Source organism: Durio zibethinus, chromosome 17, assembly GCF_047325235.1.
Source record: "Durio zibethinus cultivar Kanyao isolate XHJ-2024 chromosome 17, ASM4732523v1, whole genome shotgun sequence".
Classification (NCBI taxonomy): domain Eukaryota; kingdom Viridiplantae; phylum Streptophyta; class Magnoliopsida; order Malvales; family Malvaceae; genus Durio; species Durio zibethinus.
In genome coordinates, this window is record NC_143178.1 from 8,097,208 (window position 1) to 8,117,017 (window position 19,810).

The window sequence follows — 19,810 nt, forward strand, 5'->3', positions numbered from 1 at the left end:
GGATAAAGGCATAGTAGCACAGTCCTGACCATACCAAGTATTCCAAAAGAGAGCAGGCATTGTTGCAGTTGTGACGAAAGTGTCACGAGATTAATTGGAGAAGAATGTCAGGCTAAGTGCAAAGAAAGTATGCAGGGAGAGGATAATGACCATGTGACACATGCGCATAGCTCGTCCTGGCCTCTCTTCTCACTTTGTCTTCTACATGACCACTCCTATTACTTCCAAAGACCTTATAGCCTCAGCCGGCCCTGGAGGATTCTCCACCGTTGATGCCATATGCTTGGTGGCACCATCCCTCGTTGGTAGTGTTGCAGGTGACTGCTGAGCCTGAGACGGGATCCAGTGTGAAGCATGATAATGTGGTAGCGTATGTACCATCACAGACAAGGGCTGATGATAAGGAGGATGGTGGTGGGGAGCAATCAAGAACGTTGCTGCCTATGCTGAGTGTTTACGAGGGTACCATGTTTGTGTTGTTTGAGACGGTGCACAAGTTGGGTGAGGTTTTGGGAGAGAGTCCTAGGCATACCAATCTTAAAGTGACAAAAAAGTCTGGTACGTATGCACTAAATTTGTCTGTATCTCTAACCTTTTCTGCGCCTTTATGCTTATGTCTGAAAAAAGGAAAAATGGTTGTTGGCAATGGCTTGTAGCTTTAGAACTTGAGTCGCATGACGTTGTTGCTTTTGTGGTAGATGCCCCAGGTTTTTTTTTCGTTTTATTTTCTAAAAAAATAATAAATCAATTGAAGTTATCAGTAGCTTAAAATCAATCAATTAAAATAATTCCAACTTGCTTTCATGCATGGTTATGGGGTCCAACTTAGTAGCTACAAAATAACATAATTAAATTATCGCTATATCGGTGCAGTCAAACTTAGCAGTTATACCTTCCATGAAAAAAAAAAACCTTAAGCTGTCAATAACTATTCAACATTATCTCAACTTAATAATTTTTTTTTTAAATTTTGATAAGCTAATTTGTCTATTCTTTAGTTATGATGGGTATCTTCGGTAATGAAACTATGTATTTGGATGATATCTCGGCTTTCTGACCACCCACAGACATACCTAAGAAGTTTTTTCCCTCTCACCAAGTTCTGTTTCATGAGCAAATATTTTGGGAGTAGGTTTTGGTACCCAAGTCTATTGTCTTAATTTTGATTTTTAAAAAAAGTATATCTACTCTTTCTTTTTTTTTCTGATTAAGACGTTCATAGGTGTCTCATCCTAAGGAAAACCTGGGAAAATTTATGTTGGGCAATTAGGCAGGGATGTTAGGAGTGCTTGTGCTGAGCTTTGGGGATTATGAAGGTTTAAATTTAGGCTTATTAGAAAGAAATATTATCAATTGCCAATTCCACCGTGGAAATTGAACTCTGAGGTAGTGTTTATTCAATGATTAGTTGATTGGAAGGGGTGTGGAATATGGATAGATTTTATGCCTTAAGCACAATCATCATTTATTCCTGAGCTAGCTCCAAGCTAATCGATTAGAGGGAATTCAAAATATCAAAAGCACCAGAGCCTATAGCCTGAATATATTAAACTTAATTTGTTTGCCGATTATGCAGGGGTCTTGTACCCCCTGCCTTCCATGCAACCCACTTTAAGGCTGTTTGTTACAGTGATCAAAGTTTAAGTAAAAAATATGAACAAAAACTACATCAAAGTTATTGTAAAACAAAGATAAGGTTATTATCCATTAGACTTGGCACTAAATCCATCATGATCGAAACTTTTATTCATATGTTTAACAAATATATGAACTCCTCAGCTCTAGTGACCTTTCTTCTTCTGCGAAGGTGAAATAGGAGGGATACTTTGTTCATTCTTGAAGAAATTCTCAGGATCAACCATGGTCTTTACATGTACCAATCTGTTGAAGTTATTTTTAAAATATTTGCGACCCCAAATGCTGGCTTGTGCATAACTTGTGTAGCCATTGCTATTAGTTCCAATATCTATATCCCTGTAATTATAATATGCTTCCCGTGGTGATTTTGAGACATAAGTGGCCATGTAACTGTAAAGTCTACGGATCCAGCTAACGTATTTTTGAGATTCTGCATTTTCTTCTTTGGACCATCCCACAAGGTATGAGGCTTGGTACAAGTTGCCAGCTCTATGCGGGTATGGAAGTTCAGTTTCTGGAATTGCATCCATTTTCCCACCAAAACCTACCATCATCATATACGAAACTTCTGCCTCTTTCTCAAAAAACTTTGGCCAAATCCCCTCGAATCCGCTTTGAGGAATAGGTTCCTTCACGTAGTCAGATTTTGCTTTGAAAATTTGTTTTGGAAGAGCATTCCTATCAAGCAAAATATCCAAACTTTTTGTTGAAACTCCACCGAAGTAGAGAATAGACTCAACCCAACTCATTTCGATGCAGTTTTCTTTTACCAATCCGAGCTCAGGAAAACTGTCTTGTATCAACGGAATTAGCTTATCAACCCCACCAAGAAACAAGGCTCTGAAAGCAGCTTGAATTGTTTTCTTCCCTTCTTGACTGGAATTCACCTTTATTATTGTGACATCCGTAAAAAGATCATCAGGAAGCTTGTGTGCAATGTATTGCCAACGATAAACAATTTTGGTTGCATTTTGTTCCAAGTCCCTGTTGACTGTGAAAACAGTCACAACTGCTGGAATGGAGACTAACTTTACTTTCCAAGCAAGAACAATTCCAAAGGTATTTCCTCCACCTCCTCGAATGGCCCAAAATAAATCCTCACCCATGGATTTTCGGTCAATAATTCTTCCGTTGACATCAATTAAGTGAGCATCAATTACATGATCAGCAGCAAGACCATATTTCCTCATCAAAATGCCATAACCACCCCCACTAAAATGCCCTCCAACACCTACAGTGTGGCAAACACCAGCTGGGAAGGCAAGAGTTTTACTTTTTTCAGCAATTCTGTAATATAATTCACCTATAGTTGCACCAGATTCAACCCACGCAACTTTATTTTTTGTGTCAATCTCAACTGCTCGAAAATTAAGCAAATCAAGGATGACAAACGGAACTTCAGAAACATAAGAAAGACCCTCAAAGTCATGGCCACCACTTCGAATTCTAATTTGGAGCCCACACTTTTTTGAACAATAAATTGTTGCTTGGATATGGGATGTTTGAAGTGGTGTTACAATGACAGAGGGTTTAGGTGTAGCTGGTGTGGAGAACCTATAATTTTGAATAGAAGCATCCAAAATAGATGAATATGAGGAATTATTTTGCATGTAAATAACCTTTGAAATGGAATCAAATTTTGCTGAATGAAGAGAAAGGCAATGAAGGAAATCCTCATGAGAATGAGCTAGAGTTGTCCCAGACAATGAAAATAGAACAACTAAAAGAAATGGAAGCAAGGAAAAGTGAGGTGACTTCATTTCTTGAGTTGGTTGAGAACATAGCAATGTGTTACAGTTATCTTATAGCATCTATGTCTTTGGTGGCTGGGGCTCAAAAAATGTGAAACCCGAGGTCTAAACTCTAAAGTCAGCAATTTGCTTACCTTATCTTCTCTGATAATGCTGTTTTATTCGTTTTTAATTGCATAATATTATCCTTTGTAGATTTATCCTCCATCAAATTGTTGATTAATATATGTTATAAATGAAGATAAAAATATTTAAATCTTCTGTACGTGCCTCCACCAAATCGTTGATTAATATATGTTTTAAATGAAGATAAAAATATTTAAGTCTTCAGCGCCTGCCAACTGAGTTGATCGGTTGGCTTGTCTTATGAAATGACTTATATAGTTTGTCTTCTATCCCTTCGTTTGTACTCAAGAAATTTTTTTTTTTAAGTTAAAATTTTTTTATGAAATAGATTATATTTTAAAAGAGAAAAAATCTCAACAAATAGTTCTTCCTTTTATAAACTTTTATATAGCTTTCTCAACTTCTTTCACTTCTCTTATCATATCTATAAAAATCTTTTTACAACCAAAATATTAAACTCCAAAAAAGTATGTTCAAATCATAAACTTTGATCAATTCAAGCCACAAACTTTAATCAATGTATTTTTCAAGGAGAAACTCGAGAACACTTTATTACTCTTCAGATCCCGAAAAAAAATTTTTCAACAATGGTTAGAACAAGGATACACTTATATTTACTTTGGTGCTATCGGAGTAACTTTAACCTTTCATGGTAGAAATGGCATTTTTGGGTGTACCAAGATGGTCTTGTTGGATATAAGATTCAAAGAACACAAGCATGTAGTGCTTGGCATAGTTGAGATGACGTTCAATGTAGGAATTATCTTTTTCACAGTCTTCCCAGATTATAATATGTCTCTTTATGATCTGACATTGTTAGATGCTTTGAAAATTCAAGTGTAGATTGTAGGTACTAAAATGAAAGAATTCCAAGAAACTATCCACTACCAAATGGCATATAGAATTCAAGATCATGCCATTAACTTGCCTCTTCTTCACTCTAGTGATACTAAATTTGTAAAAATGGAAGCAACAGACAAGAATCCCAGACATGTTCACATTTTAAAACAGATTTCTAATGAAGAACTTGCCACTCTGCTCTCAAAGTCATGGACAACAAGTTACCAAAAGATTTAAAAGAAAAGATGAACCCATTCAACACTTTGATCCAACCTACAAAACAAATTAGGGTGGCACTATGACAATTAAGTTTGATCACAGCAAAGAAAAAGACGTTCCTCCTCCAACAATCTTTCCGACACAATTCATGTTGCAAAGATGTCAAGCTGAGCCAAATGTTCCAGTTACACACTTCAAGTCTGATGAAAAACTTGTATATGCATATAAATCTTCACAAAGACATTGTTATTAGGACATTGATTGCAGATGCAAAGGATATCAAAAAGACACATACAGAAGCTTCTTTAATGATGATAATGATACTTTAAAGAAGCAAAAGAAAAAACCCTCCTAACAAAAGGTCAAAGAAAAATATGAGATGGAGACCGTGAAATTGATCTCCTTGGTGAACCTTTAAGAAAGTTTGACTACTATGTCATCTATCTTAAGAAAGAAAAACAATCACTTCCCAAACCTTGCAAAATCCAAGCTTCACATAAACCAAATTCAAACCAACCCTTACCCTAGATATGCATGATGAAACCAGGCTACCCAGGATAGTTTTGTAATTCAGATTTTCCTCTTTTCCAAGAATTTCACAAAGACCAATATAAACATATTCCAAAAATCCCTAACCCCACTAACAGAGATGAATGTGAAAATAAAAAAAGTGTTTCTTGTGCTGAAGCAATTTTAAACTGGCAAACTAAAAATTATTTCCAACAAAATATATACTTACACATAATTGAAAACAAGTTGGACCAAGCCAGTCATCATTTTGATCAAAGTCTTGTTATTCTCCAGAATATTATTCTTGAAATCCAATCAAAGATAATAACTTTAGATCAAGAACTTAGATACATGGCTGAAACCAACATTGAAAGAAAGAAAGAGATGAAAAGCTTAAAGATTCAACTTGCAAATCGTCAGAATCAGTTCCATTAAAAGTAACAACAATAACAGATAACCTCTAGTTATAGTATCTTCACTCTTATTAACTCTAAAATGAATGACACCTCTTATCAAGCTTACACCCTTCCCCTTTACCAACCATATAATCCTTCAACCTCACCCTCAAAACCTTTCTTTACACCATTTCAATATAAACCACCTCCCACATCCACACTAACATCCTCACATCCAAGACAATATTTCACTCCCATATCAGACCAATTAGAAAAACCTTCATTTAGTACAATTGAAAAATAGATTCACATATTCAAAAAAAAAAATCAGTTGATCCAAAACCCAAAAGAGTTATAGAACAACCACTTCTTCAACCTTCAAAACCAAAACTAAGCAGGTTCTACAGCTTTAGACCTTACACCTTAACCAAATCAAAAACCTATACAACTCATGATTTTTTCTACACAAACCCTTCTAAAAATGATTCATCAGATGGCGTAAGAAAACCTCCTTCAATTTTTCATTAAAGATATCTTTCTTTCTACCTTTAAGATAGAACTTATATGGAAACTATCGAGTCAGATGATTTCATTAATTCAGATAAGTTAAAACTTCTTCAGATCTTCCTAATAGAACCAATAGTTAAAGTTCCAGAAGATAACTTAGAAGGACACAATCCTAATATAATGAACACTGAACAACAACCTCTTTAGACACAAACACATGTTCCTCCTTCTACATCAAAGTTTTGAGTCTTTACAATTGATGATATTCCTCCTTCAAAATGGCCCTCAAGGTTCTAAGAATTCTTTGCATGGGGATTAATTGAATTGAACTCTAATCCCAATGTTACAATGAATACAATTCTGATCAAATTTATTTTTAGATTAGTTGGAACTTTCAAAAACTTTTGGAAAAATATTAATGAATACAGACAACTACAGTTTCTTCAATGCCAAACAATCACAAAGCTATATCTCAATTTTCGTCTGTGGAGAATACATTCTCATAAGTGATTTTGAAGAAGGTTTTTTATTTTTTCCAAAAGGTCTTGGCTAACATGATAGGATTGGCTATGGTTTGGGCTACACCAGTGTTAAAAAATGAGATAATTGTTATGAGAAGTGAGTGTTTATGAGTGAAGTTATGAATTAGAGCTAAAGGCAATTTTGGAGGTTGAAAAGTTTGGATTTTTTAAAGTTCTTGAACTGACATGTACTCATAGCATTGATCATCTGAATAATCATATAAGTCTAAATCTAAATCTGAACTATCATCATCAAATTGTTTGATCGTAAACAATGACCTTTCATTCTACTCATCATCAAAGGAGAAGATTGATTTAAAATCATCATCTGAAAGATTAATACTAGAGATATTAACAATATCTTGTATCATTTTTATTGATCTTTTGTCTGTCTTTGGGCACTTATTTGTAAAATGTCCTATTTTTCATAAAGAAAACATTTTCGAATTTCATCCATTAAAAAATTTCTTTTGAGAAAATACTACTATACTATTTAAGTATGAATTTTTTTTATACAAAAAGCTATAGCTTAAAGATGAAAGAATGCATTGTAAGTGTTAAAATTTAAATTCTAAATTTATTAAATATTATCTTTTAAAAATAATAATATGAATCAATTAAATTAACTCATGTCAAAAAAGATTATCTTGTAATAATAACAATTGCTAGTTATATATTTATATATATATATATTTATCAATATCAAATGATCTTAAGTGATCCCTTGCTTGACTTGGCTTCTTTCCCAGTTAAAGATATAAAATCAAAGATTCAATCAACCTCTTCTACTTAATTAATACTAATGCTTTTGTTATTTCTTTTCACTTGGTTGAAACTTTGAAAGAAAGAAAAAATTAAAAAAATAAGAATGACAACTTTTTAATAACATATAAATATTGGTCTTAATTCATACTAAACTTTAATTAGTAGTACTTTCTTTTCATTTGATTGATCCTTTTGCCATTATGTTTAGGACAATGTTCTAAAATTGGTCAGAAAACAAATTGTTGGAAGTTCAATTAAGATTTTTGTAAATTATTTTGATTTTAAAAAATATTTTGTTAGAGATTTCAAGTTAATGAGGCTGATTCCGATTTTAAATTGAATAGGGGATTTGACTTTTTAGGATAGTATACAATCAAATAAAATTTTAAAACCAGGTCGGTTGAATTTAGCTAGGTTCCCATTGGATGGGTCTTTAGGGGTATACAGTGTTTACATCGAGTTTATATAGGCTTAAATTTTTATTAATTTAATAATTTTTTATTTTTATTAATTTTTGTTAGATTTGAATTGTTAATGCTAAACTCAATTTGAAGGATTGATAAAAATTTAAAATTAAGATTAAAGATCAATCAAGGACAAAAGTTGAAAACTGTTTTGATATTTATGTTATAACACTTGAGTCCTTACTCGAAAGAAAGGAAAAGAAAGAAATTTAGAGAGAGAGTTAAAAATTTTTCTTTTATACTTGAGATGAGAGAGGTATTTATGTTTTAAGGGAGGTGTCCAAACTTTGGTGATCCGAACTCTAGAAGTCGAGTTTAGGACTAATGGGATAGACTTCACCTGACCTGATATGGTAGGAAAACATTCAATAAAAGAATAACAAGTTAGCATATTTACATGTTTTTTAGTGGAATATAAGTTTAGTCGAATATAAGTTTAGTTGAATTAATGCAAACTCCAAAAAATAAGGTCGATTTGACACGTTAACTCAAACCTAACAACCAAAATACCTCTAAATTGATGGTTAGTTATTTTCTTATTGAAAAAGAAAAACCTATTATTCATTTTTACTATAAAATGCCTTTAACACGAACTGAAACATAACATGTGCCAACTAACTATTCATGTTAAATTAGACATTTTTCTTTATATTGCACCACTTGTATATTAGTTTGTTCATGTTATAAACATCTTTAAAGGTATGTATCGTTAGAAAAAAAAAAAAAAGAAAAAAAATAACAAAAAAGAATTTTGGCTTTGAGACGTGAAAAACATTTTCTTAAAGGTAATTATGCCTTTATGATACAATAAAGCCTCAAACTCTTTAATCAAAAGTAGTAAAAATAGTTATACTGAAAGATTTATTTATAATCAATGAACAAACATAAACTTCTATTCAGATGATTATGACCTTTTGTATAATCATGACCTTTATCAATAATAATCTATTTATATTTAAATAGTTATTACCATTTGTTATATGATAATTATTTGTGTTCAAACATAATTATTTAAAATATGAATAAAATTAATACAAAAATTAATTTTATTAATGAATAATTAGATCTATTTATTCAATGTAAGATGCACCACATTCTAAACTATCAACAATCCTTCACTAGTTTTGAATGTTGGTGCTTAATTTTTACCTTTCACACAAAAAAATATTATGAATACAAGAAGGTATCTCTCGATTTAAACTTTCAATTAGCATATATATCTTAAAATTCTAATGAAGTTGATGGTGTTCATAGATTAAACTCCAACTCCTAGTGTTAGAATTGAAGATATAAAAAATATAATACTTATTTATTTTTCTGTCAGAGTTTTATAACCGCTTTTAACATTGTTATGACCATGTGTTTATCCTATTCATAAATATTTACAAGATAGACCAAATTCTTTTTGTTGAAATGGCATCACTTTTATGTTTATATAGGTAAAGTTTCCATTATGTCTCCATTGCTTTAGACATTTAAAACTTCATTAAGAGTATAAAAACTCATCCTCTCCATGCAATGGATCATATTAGTTGTCATAACGTCTAGATCCGTGAATCTATCACTAGACATTGACTTGAAGGAGTCGCCACCAATATTTTTTATCTAGGTGCGATTGGCCACCTAAAGAATCTATCCTTTCAGGGAACACCTAAGTTTAAGGGTCCTTAAAAGAATAGGTTTGGGCTACTAACCGAACAAGGTTCGGGAGTTCGATTACGTGTGAGAAAGGTTATAGCACCTTCACAACGCCCATTGAAAGATGGTACCAGCTTAATTTTGTGTTATCCAATAAGCCTTAAAAATTTATCAAGTAATTAATTATTAAAAATTATTCTCAATTGACTCTAATACTTTTAGCAAAAAATTGAGAAAATTCTCTCACCTTAAGAGTATGCAAGAAAATTACTGTCTCACTTGCAGAGGTTCTATCATCGGATTATTTAACATTAACAAAAATTAAAGAAAATAAAAAGAAAAAAAATGATTACTTTTGTATAGAAAAATTGATACTTTCAACTTTTTCCTAAAATATTTTTTAGAAATTTTAATTTCGAGAAAAATTGATACTTTCAACTTTTTCTCAAAAATACTTTTTTGGAAAGCTTATCTTCAAGAAAAATTGATACTTTCAACTTTTTCTTAAAAATATTTTTTAGAAAGCTTATTTTTAAGGAAAATTGATACTTTTAACTTTTTCTCATTCTTCGAGCTCAAAGAATTAAGATATGTGCGAGGAACAACTACTTCAACTGGCAAATCACCTCAAGGTATCTGATAGCATTTTGTTTCTCACCAATACCAGCATTTCCACCAAATGTTGATATTATCCTATTGTTAAGCGCATCCAATTGTTCTTTTGATATCTTTACGAAATCAGATGGTTGTAATGCCTCAAATGGTAGTGAAAAAATTTCGTCTGCCATTTTATCAGCTTTTCTGCTTGGCATTACAAGTCTTACAGAAAGATCAGAAGGATGCCAGAGAACTTGAGAGATATTATTGGATGATTTTGAATAATTAAACTCAAGGGCAGAACTTGGTCTTTCCTTAATTCTCTGGTTTCTGTGTTGGGAACTGACAGCGGGTGGGGTAGCAGCCACTTCAACATGATCTGATGATAATTTTTGATCATATGCTTTTGATTCGTCTGAGGTAGCCAAATTACTCACAGCTGGGTTGTCTGATTGGTCAATGTCACTATCCCTTTCTTGCACTTTGAGCTGTTGCTGATTCTCACTTGAAAACTTATCTTCAGTCATACAATTCGAGACATGAGACCCATCTTGTTCCTTATGCACTTCCTCTTCAGTGTTTTCATCAAAATTAAGTTTCATATCAGTGTTCTCAATTTTAACTTCAGATTCATTCTCAGAGCTATTTGGAAAGGGCCTTCGGTAATTTTCCTTTTCATTCCCCTTCTATAAGTTTGTTTTGGCTATTCTAGACAACCTCAAAAGGTTCACATGCTTAATAGCACCTGAATAATCTTTATGCTTCTACTCTACTCCTCTGCCAGCAGTCTTTATTTACGTTTTACATCCAATTGGTGTTCCCTTAACTGGTGCCTCATGGCCTCTTAAGGCTATTTTTAGCTACGAAAGTAACTTAGAATCCATCTCTGGAGCATAAGCCAAAGCCAGACACAGTTTGACATTGTTTACATTTGCATTTGTCAGATTGCTAAGCAAAAATTTAAAACATTTTGAGATTATTTTCAGATATAAAATATTAGGGATTTTAATATACTCAAACTCAATTAGCATTAGTAGAAGCTTCTGCGCATGCATGGGAATGGGATCTTCATCTTCAATCAAGGTGGGGTAGAGAGGAAAAAATGAGAGTTATATATGAATTTCAGATTCTGACCTTTGATTGTTTAATGAAGGTTCATTCAAGAAATAGACCATCACATCAAACATAATTTTTAGGCACAAAAATCTCGCATTACCATTTTTATTGTCCTTGTAAAGAACAGCAAGACTAGGGAAATTTTCATCGATAAAAATATTAGGACTGCCAAGAATTACTGGAGACTCTTCAAATATAGATTCCATAACCCGTAACAATGTTATTTGGAAGTCATCCTGTCCTTAAAATGATGTCTCCGTAACTTGGATAAGATTTGCCAACTGCTACAAGACCTGATGAGTCTCCACTCTGCTTTTAAATGATGAGCTCCCAAGAAGATAAAGAATGACAGGGAACAAAAGAATATTGTTCTTTAGAGCAGCACGATTGGTAAGGGCAACAATCTGCCCATGTCTCTTTTCTCCCATCATTTGTTGAATATCTCCAGTTATACCTGTTAGAAAAATGGGGTCCAGTCCCATGTAAGTGATTTTGGACCAAGTAAAGGCCATGGGCCTTGATCTTTTATTTTACACAGAGCCATAGCTACTTAATAAAAAAGAGGTGGGGTTGTTTTATGTGTGTGTCGACAACCAAGCAGAGAAAGAAGAAAAGCCAGGAAAAACAGAGAGAGAAAAAGGAGAAAGGAGAGTTGGTTAAACGAAAGTCGATCCGTGGTCCGATTGAGTTGGAACCTTGTCAGGAGGTTTATGATTCAGAGTTATACATTCTGAACGGTGAAGATCGGGTTTGAAGCTCTCTAGGAACAAATCCAGGGTGTATTTGTTGAGTCACTTATTTGGTGAAATTTCTTCAATTGTTTCTCTAGTTGTTGATTAGCTCTAGTTTTAACTAGAGAAGAACTTTATATAACTATTATTTGATAGTGAAGATTTTTCTGGTGGCCCGTGGTTTTTCCCTCTACACTGGAGGGTTTTCCACGTAAATCTTGGTGTGCTTTATTTTTCCTGCGCATTTGATTATTGATTGTTGTCTATTGCTTCTGTATTATTGTGATTATTGCTTCAGGCGCAACAAGTGGTATCAGAGCGAGGGTTATTTTGAAACATCGATACAGAAGCATCCCAGGATAGAAGTAAATTCTGTTTGAGACCATGGAGGGTGATACAGGTTCCATGATAAAATTGACAGCATCGAATTATTCAATTTGGAAGCCTATGATGGAGGATCATCTATACTGTAAAGATTTGTATGAGCCAGTATTGGGTGATTCGGCTAAACCAGCAGATATGAAAGATGAAAGCTGGAAGAAGCTAGGTAGAAAAACGCTGCCTACAATAAAAAAATGGGTTGATATCAGCGTGTTTCATCATGTAGCGCAGGAGTCAGATGCTCACATTGTTTGAAAAAAATTGGCAGCATTGTATGAGAGAAACACAGGTATGAATAAAGTTATGCTTGTTAAAAAGATTGCAACTTTACAGTACAGGGATGGACGATCTGTTACAAAGCACTTGAGTGATTTTCAAGATATATTTAATCGGATGACTACTATGGAGCTTAAAATGGATGATGAAATGAAGGCATTATTTCTTTTGGGTTCATTGCCAGACAGCTGGAATACTCTAGTTGTGACTGTTCTTAATTCAGCTTCTGATTATTAGGTGACATTGGAGATGGTAAAGGACAGTATGCTTAATGAAGAAGCGAGGCGAAAAGATGTAGACCCTGGGAATCAAGCTCTGGTCACAGAGAACAGAGGTAGAAACATCGACAGAGGTCAGGACTCAAAAGGCCGTGGTAAGTCTAAACATAGATCCAAATCTAGAGGTAAAGTGAAGTGTTTCCATTGTGGTAAGGCGGGTCATATAAAACGAAATTGTAGAATCTTGAAGCAAGAGCGAAAAGATGAGAAAGACAAGAGTTCAGATGATAGCAATGTTGCAGCAGTGAATTCAGATAGTGATTTAGTTACTTTGATTTGTACACATGGTGATTGTAATCATGTTAGTGATCCCGACATTGAGTGGATAGTTGACACAGGAGCGGCATATCATTGTGTTCCTAAGAGAGAGTTGTTTATAACTTACAAAGCAGTAGACTTTGGTTGTACCAAGATGGGAAACAAGAGTGTGTCGTAGATTGTTGGGATTGGTGATATTGTTGTACAAAATAGTACAGGCTGCATGTTGACTTTGAGGGATGTCAGACACATTTCAGATATGAGAATGAACTTGCTTGCTATTAATGTCCTTGATAAGGAGGGATATGAAAGCCGACAAAAGAATGGACAGTGGAAGCTTCTCAAAGGATCTATGGTAGTTGCAAGGGGAAAACTATGCTGCACAATGTATAAGACATGGATGCAATTGAACGGTAACCAGGTAAATACCGTTGAAAATGATGCTTCAGTAAACTTGTGGCACAGGAGGCTGGCACACATGAGTGAAAAAGGGTTACAGGTTTTGGCAAGGCACTTTCTCATTCCCTTGACCAAAGGTATGTCTCTCGATTCATGTGATTATTGTTTGTTTGGTAAGCATCATAGAGTTTCTTTTCGTAAAAGTTCTCAGAGAAAAGAAAATAGATTGGAATTAATTTATTCTGACGTATGTGGTCCCATTGAGGTTGAGTCATTAGGTGGTAACAGATATTTTGTTACTTTTATTGATGATGCTTCACGTAAGACTTGGGTGTTTATGTTGAAATATAAAAGTCAGGTACTGCAGTATTTTCAAAAATTTCATGCCATGGTTGAAAGGATGACAGGGTTACCCTTGAAGTGTATTCGAACTGATAATGGTGGGGAATACACATCTAAAGGCTTTGAAGAGTATTGCTCAAAGCATGGGATCAGGCATGAAAGGACAGAACCTGGAACACCGCAGCATAATGGTATAGCTGAAAGAATGAATCGCACCATTGTGGAAAAAATCAGATGTATGTTGAGGATGGCAAAATTACCAAAGCCATTCTAGGGTGAAGCAGTCAACACAGCTTGTTATTTACTTAACAGGTCACCATCAGTTCCTTTGGGCTTTGACATTCCAGAAAGAGTGTGGACAGGAAAAGATGCTTCATACTCTCACTTGAAAATTTTTTGGTGTAAAGCATTCATGCATGTGCCGAAAGAGCAGAGATCAAAGCTTGACAGTAAAGCTACACAGTGTGTGTTTGTAGGATATGGTGATGAGGAATTTGGCTACAGGGTATGGGATCCAGTAAAGAGAAAGACAGTCAGAAGCAGAGATGTGGTCTTTCATGAAAAAGAAACCATAGCAGACCTTGAGAAAAATGAGAAGACTACACGAGTTACTGTTGAGTGTGATGTTTCAACACCGACAGAGATTTCACAAGAAAGAGCCATAGATGATGAAAATGAGCTAGAAACAGAACTTGGGGATATGGATGAGCCAGCTACAGTTGGTGATGAGCCAGATGCTATTAGTTTTGAGCAAGGGGAGCAATCCTCTCTACCTGAGAGTGTTGAGCAGGGGGAGCTACCTTCGGCATCAAGTGATGTAGAGTCTCAGCCTAGGAGATCTACTAGAGAGCGCAGGCCATCTACCAGGTATCCAAGTTCAAATTTTATTTTAGTTACCAGTGAAGGAGAGCCAGAAAGCTTTCAAGATGTGCAGGCTACTCCGGATAGAGAGCACTGGTTAAAAGCAATGAAAGAAGAGATGGAGTCATTGCGAAAGAATGGTACTTATGATCTTGTTAAACTTCCAACAGGGAAGAGGCCATTAAAGAATAAATGGGTGTTCAAGTTGAAAAAGGATGGTGACAAACTAGTGAGGTACAAAGCTCGATTGGTAGTAAAAGGTTTTTCTCAGAAACCAGGTATCGATTTTGATGAGATTTTTGCTCCAGTTGTAAAAATGAGTTCTATTCGAGTGGTATTGGGATTGGCAGCTAGTTTGAATCTTGAGCTTGAGCAACTTGATGTTAAAACTGCATTTTTGCATGGTGATTTGCAGGAGGATATTTATATGAATCAGCCTGAGGGTTTTGAAGTGAAAGGGAAAGAGCACTTAGTTTGTAAATTGAAGAAAAGCTTGTATGGCTTGAAACAAGCTCCGCGACAGTGGTACAAAAAGTTTGATTCTTTTATGGTGAGTCATAACTATAAAAGAACAGCAGCGGATTCTTGTGTGTATATTAAACAATTCCCTAATGGTAATTTCATTATCCTATTATTATATGTTGATTGTAGGACAAGATGCTAGTATGGTTTGCAGGTTGAAAGAACAATTGTCTAAGTCTTTTGATATGAAAGATTTAGGTCCAGCAAAGCAGATTCTTGGTATGGACATTATCCGGGATAGGAGAGCTGGAAAGCTGTGGTTGTCACAGGAAAAGTATGTTGAACGAGTGCTTGGTAGATTCAACATGCAACATGCTAAATCAGTTAGTAGTTCACTTGCCAACCATTTTCACCTAAGTAAAAAATCTTGTCCAGTGTCTAAGGAAGAGTAACTAGCTATGTCTAGTATTCCTTATTCTTCTGCAGTCGGTTCTTTAATGTATCTTATGGTTTGTACAAGGCCTGACATTGCTCATGTAGTTGGTGTAGTGAGCAGATTTCTTTCTAATCCAGGAAAGGTTCACTGGGAAGCAGTGAAATGAATTTTTAGATATTTGAGGGGTACCTCAAAAATGTGCTTGACTTATGGAGTTTCACAACCAGTTCTAGAAGGGTTTACTGATGCTGACATGGTAGGCGATCTTGATGGTAGGAAATCTACTTCAGGGTATTTGTTCACTTTTGCAGGAAGAGCTATATCTTGGCAGTCTAAGTTGCAGAAGTGTGTTGCTTTGTCAACTACAGAAGCTGAGTATATTGCAGCAACTGAAGCATGTAAAAAAATGCTTTGGATGAAACGTTTTCTTTTTGAATTGGGGTTGAATCAGAAAGAGTATGTGGTATTTTGTGATAGCCAGAGTGCTTTAGATTTGAGTAAGAATACCATGTACCATGCTAGAACAAAGCACATTGATGTTAGATATCATTGGTTACGTTCAGTGATTGAAGAACAGCAGATGCTATTGAAGAAAGTCCATACTGATAAAAATGTGGTAGATATGTTGACTAAGATACTTCCCAGGGAAAAGCTTGAGCTTTGCAGTAACTTGGCCGGAATGAGTTCCCTGGCCAAGGTAAGTTCCAAATGAAATTGCTATGGTGATGAATCTCCTTCTAATGGGACTGGAGGGGGAGATTGTTAGGAAAATGGGGTCCAGTCCCATGTAAGTGGTTTTGGACCAAGTAAAGGCCATGGGCCTTGATCTTTTATTTTACACAGAGCCCTAGCTACTTAATAAAAAAGAGGTGGGGTTGTTTTATGTGTGTGTCGACAACCAAGCAGAGAAAGAAGAAAAGCCAGGAAAAGCAGAGAGAGAAAAAGGAGAAGGGAGAGTTGGTTAAACGGAAGTCGATCCGTGGTCCGATTGAGTTGGAACCTTGTCAGGAGGTTTATGATTCAGAGTTATACATTCTGAACGGTGAAGATCGGGTTTGAAGCTCTCTAGGAACAAATCCAGGGTGTATTTGTTGAGTCACTTATTTGGTGAGATTTCTCCAATTGTTTCTCTAGTTGTTGATTAGCTCTAGTTTTAACTAGAGAAGAACTTTGTATAACTATTATTTGATAGTGAAGATTTTTCTGGTGGCCCGTGGTTTTTCCCTCTACACTGGAGGGTTTTCCACGTAAATCTTGGTGTGCTTTATTTTTCCTGCGCATTTGATTATTGATTGTTGTCTATTGCTTCTGTATTGTTGTGATTATTGCTTCAGGCGCAACAATACCATCCAGTAATCTGGGCACTGTGGATGCCACAACATGAAGAAATGAATCTAGACACTGCAGTAGATAAATATCCTTCTCTTTTGCCAATCTGTAGACTGTGAGGAGTAACCTAGCATTGTAAAAGAATTATGGTAACCACCCTTACTGTTCTTACTAAGAAAAGCCACAACAACAAGTGCTCTGCCACGTAAAACTTCACTTTGTTCAATAAGAGAAACAAGACTAGGCACCAGATTCTTCTCCTCTATCAATGGTAGAAGGTACCATCCATTTGAAAACATATAGCTTCCAAGCATAGCTATATTGAAAAGATTTAAGCTGAATTGCTGCTCACGCAGACTACCCTTGATAAGAACATATGCGATATCCTTAAGCAAAAGTTTATCTATAACTGATTGAATGCTATGGGGATTAAAACGAACAAGACGAACTAAACAAGATCTTGCAGTAAGCTTCATGCTCTCCTGCTTCCATGCAGCCCTATAAATGTAACACATGTTACTAATCACATCTTGGTTGGTGAAACGAGCTACCTATTATCCTCATTGACTGTAAATGTTTTCAATTATCCTAAATACGTAAAGTTGAGTCATATCATCCTCTCCTTTACGTAAAACTGATGACACCAATGAAATCGATGAATTTAGAATCTGCCAGCCAGATGCATGCCTATTATCTTTTGATAGAGATTCAGGTGGATTATTATCTCCTGCATGTTCGTTTTGAGTGGAAATATAGAACAGTAATTCACCTAAAGTAGCCATAGAAAATCTTTTCACTTCTTTCTGCCTGTCTCTAAGACCATCAGTAACTGCACCAGATTGCACCCCGCGTCAGTGACTCGACCTTGTACCATAACTTGCACACCAATGAGGCAGCATTTCGGTCCCACCTTGACGTAACAAAGTGGAGCGCATTTTTCAATATGTCTTCTAGAACCTGGTCCAAATAAGACGACTAGAACTTCGGGTGACTTACCATCCAGGCTGCTGCTAGCTGGAGCTCTTCTTGAAGTAACTTGCCCATTTTTGGAAGCACCAAAAGCGAGGAAATCCCAATATCAAACATTTTAGATCTCCAAGAAGGTCTCCTTCCCCTCAAACCTAGAGCAATTCCAACAAATTGGACAAAATTTGGTCTTTAAGCACTTCTCGGGTCATGGATGGGGAGGTCACCAGGATACCAATCCTACTCTCAAGTTGGAGTTTCACAACTGGCCCATAGGTATGAGCTAGTACAACAAAGTAAGAGTGAAGATCAAGGTCAATGAAGGGAAGGTTTCCCACCAAAAGGAAACCTCGAGGGCTTGGAAACGATGGGGGCTTCCCTTTTTGTTTTGCTTCTATTTTCTTCCCCCTTTTCTTTTTTTTCTTTCCTTTGCAATGCTTCTGTCATGCTATCTCTAATAGGTTTCATCCTGTCGAAGCGACAACCTTCCAGTACTGTTATCGTTGAAGCTGCTCTATCTGCAATCAAGTTGCCTGAATGCAGTGCCAAAGCACTCAAAGCATCAGCAGCTGCATTCCGCGTCACCCAATCTGTGCTCCCAAGTTAGAGTTTCATAATTGGCTCATAGGTACGAGCTAATACAGCCCAATAGGAGTGAAGGTCAAGGTCAAGGAAATGAAGGTTTTCCACCAAAGAGAGGTCTTGAGGGCCTAATGGCGATGAGGGCTTCCCCCTTTGTTTTTCTTCTGTTTTTCCCCCTCTCCTCTTCTATTACTGTGAATTGTAATGATATATAAAATCAAGTGATTGTGTTTCAGTTCAATTCTGATTATCATCCAAAGCTAAAGATTAGCATATCTAATATTTTTTTATAACAATCATCACCAAGCCTAATCTCATTATTTCAGCTTTTTTTAAAAAAAAAATTAATTTGATAATGGAGAAAGAAAAAGAAAATAAACAATAGATAAACCATAAAATAAAAATAAAAAATGATAAATATGAAATAAAAATGAATAAAAATCCCTACAGCCGAGCTTAAATTAGTCTCGATTGACAAAGAATTTCGGACAAAATAGGGTGTCTACATTAGTTTCTAAAATTTGAATGGATTTTACTAGTGTTTAACAGACACATAACAATAACTTGTTTTTACTCATTAAACTTTATAATTAGAGGTTACTAATTCCAAGTTGGGTTTCCATTATTGGTGTCTAATAGTAAGGGTTTAAATCTATTCTATTTGTAGTACTACTAACCAAATATTTTGGAATTCAATTTTAATTCCAAGTTAGGTTCCCATTATTGGTGTCTAATAGTAACGGCTTAAATCCATTCTATTTGTAATACTAGTAACCAAATATTTTGAAATTCAATTTTCTTTTATGGTAATTATCTTCACTTGAGATTAAATCTCTAATATAATCACTTCAGGCTAATATGTCCAAACTTTTTATTTTGCATATTATTTATATGCTTTAGACATTGTTGCCTAATTCTTATCATTTTAAAAAATAGTTAGTTTTGGTTATGGCCACAACTCTATATTTCTTAATTTCAACTATTTTATTTTTATACTTTAATACATTTTTAATACAATTATACTTCTAGTACAATTGGATAAACTCAATGAATAAATCAAATGATTTTAGTCTTTTTAAGATTTTTAAGGACCTTTTTATGACTTTAATAAGTGTTTAAACTTATTAGCTTGTATAATTTGCTCAAAAAATTATACTAAAATCTTACAACATTATGGTGGTAATTTTTATTTCTTTTGATTTTTATCACCCCCACCATGTACAAGGATGCCTTCTTTTATTAAAAAATATCTCATTCAATTATCAAGATATCATATATACTTAATCAAGCTGTCATTTCATTTATCTTTTCACTATTAAGTGATTTTTTTTTTAAGTAGAAAGCTTCTAAATCCATCATTAGTGAAAGATAACTAGTTGATATCTTTAATATTTCAATAAAAGTTTCAAAACTTTTATATTT

The 19,810-nt window shown here is 34.7% G+C and overlaps 2 pseudogenes; both read right to left on the bottom strand.

Annotated features, from left to right (window-relative positions):
* Positions 1-1,357: 1,357 nt before the first annotated feature.
* On the bottom strand, positions 1,358-3,464 carry LOC111281272 (tetrahydroberberine oxidase pseudogene; annotated as a pseudogene).
* Positions 3,465-10,831: 7,367 nt separating this feature from the next.
* Positions 10,832-17,622, bottom strand: LOC111274380 (serine/threonine-protein kinase RUNKEL pseudogene; annotated as a pseudogene).
* Between the last annotated feature and the right edge of the window lie 2,188 nt (positions 17,623-19,810).